Below are 5698 nucleotides of genomic sequence, written 5' to 3' on the forward strand. Positions count from 1 at the left end.
AGAAATCTTCTCTCCCCCAAAAGCTGCAGAGCAGAGAGGACCTCTCTTCCTCCTCTTTTTGTGCCTCCTCCATTCAATAGAAGGATTTGTACTCACTGGAATTGTAGGCAAAAAGCAGGCTGTAGAGATCAGTGTTACCAGTGTTACCAGTAAAAATGGGGTGAGAAATGGATAGTCTTACTAATAGTGAAGTAAAGAGAATATAGCATTAAACTTTCATCTTACTAGGTTGGGAATTTTAAAAGTACTATTTGTAAAAATACAAATTAGATAACCCATAAAAATATGTGTATATGGCCTCTAAGTATTCTGACAGAAAGAGAAATCGTCAGTCATGAGAAATGGAGACTCTTGTGGAATTTAATTTCATTGGTACTACCCAAGGTCATTTTGGGAGGTTTGTCTTAACTTAAAAATTTTTTTTAATGTTTATTTATTATTGAGAGACAGAAAGAGAGACAGAGTATGAGCATGGGAGGGGCAGAGACAGGAGGAGACACAGAATCCAAAGCAGGCTCCAGGCTCTGAGCTGTCAGCACAGAGCCTGACACGGGGCTCAAACTCACAAACTGCGAGATCATGACCTGAACCGAAGTCGGACGCTTAACCAACTGAGCCACCCAGGTGCCCCTGTCTTAACTTTTATATGAAGAGGAGTGTGAGAAAGCTGGGAGTACAGTGGCCCTTTAATAGCTCTTCACATTTGGATAACTAAACTAAAGCTCTCTGAGCTACAGTTTCATCTAAAAGATGAGAAAACACCTATGTCCTCCAAGGTGTCCAGATGGCTTCCTCACCTCTCCTAACTTAGGGCATCTGGCCACGCTACATCACAGCAGCCCTCCACATGTCCTTTTCACTGCTGCCCATGGGGCCACATGGCTCAGTCTCCCTAGTTTTCCAGTTCCATACTCACAACATAGAAAAATGCTTGAACATGTTCATCTTTTCACATGAGGCTATAGATCTCAGGGAACAGTATTCTTAAGTCATATATTCTCTCATGCAGTCAACCACAACTGAGGTGGGAGGACACGAGGTCATTTTCTTGTTGGTTTAGCAAGGGGGGAGAAAATTTCAGTAGAAAGGAAGGTGGGAGGAGGGGCAGGCAATGATCCATAGCTCTGGGATAACGATAAAATATTTTTAAACTTCTATTAAAATATCTATCCACAGGGCATTTAGAATACATGTTTCCAAGGTTTCTTTATCACTTTTCAAAAATCTGTAAGGTATCTTTTTTTTATAACAGTGAAATAAAAAAAATAAAGTTTCATAAAATTGGAACATAGAAGTAGGGGCGCCTGGGTGGCTCAATTGGTTAAGACTTCGGCTCAGGTCATGATCTCAGCAGTCATGAGTTTGAGCCCCACATTGGGCTCTGTGCTGACAGCTTGGAACCTGGAGCCTGTTTTGGATGCTGTCTCTCTCTTGGTCTCTCTCTCTCTCTGTCTCTCTCAAAAACAAACATAAAAAAAAAAGAAACACAGAAGTAGAGTCAAGACAACTCAAAATTTGAGAATTTTGGTCACTTCCCAATACTATAGTTTGATATCAGATAGATAATATGATCATGGAATAAATAAATCACGGAGACATTTATTTGGACAGATTTTTTTTTTCCAATCTCAATCACCAAATGCTACCCAGTAATTTGTGAATAATAGTTGATCTCCTCTAGCAGAGAGCTAGGGAAGGGGGCATGGAGTAGCACAGGCTCATTAAAAATGATACCACAAAGTGGGTACTCAGTAAACGTTTGTCAAATGCATTAATGAATCAATGCTTTGATTTTCTATTACTTTGGTGAAGTGAAGCAATTAGGCAGTTTTAACTAAGATGGACTTTAATGCAAAGCATTTTTTAAAAGATAGGTTATAATGCAAACAACCGAAGAGGTGGCTTTAACTAGGCAAGGTCTGGCCAAGGTGGGGAGAGGCATCTGGGTACATGGCAAGCAAAGACGGGAGGTGTGGTGTTGCCTGGGTTTTCACTGGTGTGAATGAACTTACCAAAGAATGATACTTCCAAGGAGAAAGCATACACCTCAGTTGCTTAGTTAAGTGGTTTCCAGGAACCTGGAGCCCAGTTTCGTGGCATCTCTGCACAACCAGTGGAGAAAACGAAGCCTTCCAGGGAGCTGTCTGCTCTCAACGACAAGAATTGGGGGGTCTAATTGCTGCATCTCAACACTCCCATCTTTTTCTGTTCCTTTCACTCTACCCACACCTCCCTTCTTTCTCCAAACCTCCTCCTCTAGGACCATTCTGCCAATGGGAAGCAGAATACTAGCGTGCTTCTGGAGTCATCTGGCCGTGGTTCTTACCCGGGCACTCTCATTTACTGGCTCTGTGAAAAGTTACTTACCCTTCCTATGTCTCAACATTCTCATTAGTAAAAGTGATAATAATTGTACCAATATCTTACAGTTGTTTCAGGGAAGAGTGAGGTAATATTTGTGAGGCTCTCACAATAGCACCTGGAACATTTTAAGTGCTCAGTACATCAACTATCGGTATTCTGACATTTGGAATACAGACTAGCATTGGTTGTAGAAAATGGAAAAGGTATTTTTACATCAAAGGCTCATCTTTCTCTTGGCCATTCAAACAAGGAGCCTCATAACTCAAAAGTCCAAACTTAGTGTATCAGCAGCTTCATCATCTCAGATGGTTCACTCTGTGGATACTGAAAGACTAAAAAGCAAGTCTGAACTTCATGCCTGTTAGAATAGGAGGCTGCACCCTCATCCATAAAACAAGCTGCTATCTTGAAAGCCAATCATGCATATTCAACACCCTCCCTCTCCATTGCTATTATTTTTTTCTGGCTTCCCTTCCCATAGCATTTTTATAGATAAAATATAATCCAATGAGATATCCTATCAATGAACTCTTTTATTTGCAAATTTCTCTAACAAGAAAGCTGGCCAGATGAATTCTCCACGCCATTCAAGAGAAATAACCCTTACCATAAATTTCTATTTTAGGAAGGCTAAGTGATGGCACCCTGTATAAATTTAGAACAATATCTCTTTGAGCTTTAGTTTCATATCTGTAAAAACGAATATGGGATTTTTTTCTTTATTCAAATGCACTATTTGACAGTTTATTGAAAAGAGCTGCAAGCGTTGTTTTACATTTCTGCAAAATAATAATAAAAAAACTCATTTACTGATAGCTTTTATATGCTAGGCACTGTTCTAAACACATTGCCCAGATTATGTCATTAAGCCTCAAAATAGCACCTCGATGTAGTTTCTATTATAACACTCATTGTACAGGATGAGGAGACTGAGGCTTTAGGATTTCCTAAAATCATACAAATAACAAGTGACAGAGCCAGGGAATCTGTTACTAGAACTTAGTACATCATATCATATATAGAAAGAGGGCAGTTAAGACTGACTTCAGGAACTTTACATGTAAGAATGAAGAAAAGCCATATGTTCCATAGTGTTTAAAGGTAGGAACATATTTAATAAGAAGCATAATGTTGAACCTTCTGATAGCTAATTCCTTTATGAATTAAACACACATTTAAGGCTTATATTGTGCCAGACCTTGTTTTAAATATTAACACTGGATAGGGTGCCTGGATGGCTCAGTTGGTAGAGCATATATGTAACTCTTGACCTCAGAGTCCTGAGTTCGAGGCCCATGAGGAGAGATTACTTAAACAAATAAATTTTTAAATATTCACAATGACAAACAGGTGCTTGATATCATTAGCTATGAAAGAAATAAAAATTAAACCACAATGAAATAAACAAGGAACACCTACCACAATGGTGAAAGTGAAACAACAAACAATAACAAGTGTTGGCTATAACAAGGATGTGGGGCAACTGAAATTCTCATTCCTTGTAGAAATGTAAAATGCCACAACCTTTGGAAAACGTGGTAGTTAATAAAATTAAACAGACAACTAGTCTATAACCTTGGAATATGACTTCTAAGTATATATCTAAAAGATATCAATATACACATACAGATCGAACCAAAGACTTACATAAGAATATTTATAGCATACAGAAAGTCATAAGTGTACAGACTGATAAATCTTCAAAAAGGTCTCAGAAACTCATGGTTTTTTTTTTCCCTTCTGTCACCCCCAAAAAATTACCACATAAAAGTTACTGCTTGACTTCAAAGATGATAGATTAGTTTTAACTGCTTTTTATCTTTAAACAAATGGACTTACATGCTATGTAGTCTTTTGTGTCTTACTTTTGTTACTTAATTTTGTTGAGAGACTCATTGATATAGTTGTGTGTAACTATGGTTTGTATATTCTCATTTCTGTGCAGTATTCCAATGTATAGGTTCACATCTGGCCATTTTCCAGAATAACTATACACAGAGCTAATCCAGACCAGCTATCCAGCAGAGTCTGAGCTGGCACCGTATGAAGGGAACAGAAATGCTGTCATGCCAACTGCCCTTTAGGGTGAGAGCAATGGAGTCATAGCTCAAGTCCATCCCCCCAGGTAATCAAACAGACCCACTCTCCAGACATTTCCTAGCCTCTGGAGCATACAGTAGAGACAGTATATTTGGCAACTGAAACACTGGCTCTCTGAACTGTGGAATAAGAGTCAGTGTGGTGGGAAAGGTCCAGAAGAAGCCTCTGAAACTGCCTCCATGCCCTCACTCAACCCTCTGAGAGGTTCTTCCTAGTCATCACCCTTCTTAGCATCACCTGATAGTAAGACTGTGGAAGAGCCCCTCCTATTCTGAGAAGCTTTTTCAGTCAGCTTCCTGCCTATAGAAAATTCAGGATCCAAGATCATGAAGTGTGAGTCAGTCACAGGCTTCTCTGACCAGATTCCTTTGCCAGATTAACTTTCCTAAACAGGTCTTTCATATTCTGATTCTTCTCAGTTCTATGTCCCTAATTTTATTCTTATTCTTTTTATTTTTTAAGACAGAGTTCTCAGAATCATTATATTCCTTTGCTTTCTTAACCTAAAGACTCCCTCACATAAATAAACTGCACACCTTGTTTATAAGGTTTCTCTGGGAGCCCTCACATTTAATCTCTTTTCCTTGAGGCATTGAATAGATTTACTGGGCAGAACACATTTAGGTGGATGCTTACTCTGAAACATCTTCCTTCCTTCCATTGTTTTAACATCTAGAGAGCTTGACCCTTTACACGAGATTGAGTTTTAATTGGCTTTTATTCCCCAGAAGCCTTCTTAGTACCAGCTTTTTCTAGTTGGGGTTGTTGAAAAGCAATTGTCTCTTCCAAGAGGAAATCCCTGAATTTGAAGAGTTTTTCTACCCTTTTTCATTCCTGATTGCAAACATAGAAATTCTTTTCTGAGTTCATCTCTTCTGAATAATACCTCACAAATGCAGCCTGTAGAAACCTACATAAGCTTCTAATATTGTTTTCCCATGCTGTTTGCTAGAACTAAATGTTATTAGCTATATGCCTGCCAAGTTATTGCGAGGAATCGTTTCATCAGCTGTGTTACCACTGCATGACATGGATCACCATGCTTCCAGCTCTCAGGCTCATTCATACCCTAGTAAGGTTAGAGAAATACTTATTCGTGACACTTTAGACTTTATTTGAGAGAAAAGCTACAATGGGCTCTTTGCCTGAAGGGGAGAGATTGAGCTCAACTCCAAACACATTAAGAACGGGTGGAGGTTTATAGCCTAAGAGCAGAATGGAGGTCAGTGGACAG

Source organism: Leopardus geoffroyi, chromosome A3 (assembly GCF_018350155.1).
Source record: "Leopardus geoffroyi isolate Oge1 chromosome A3, O.geoffroyi_Oge1_pat1.0, whole genome shotgun sequence".
In the NCBI taxonomy this organism is placed as follows: Eukaryota; Metazoa; Chordata; class Mammalia; order Carnivora; family Felidae; genus Leopardus; species Leopardus geoffroyi.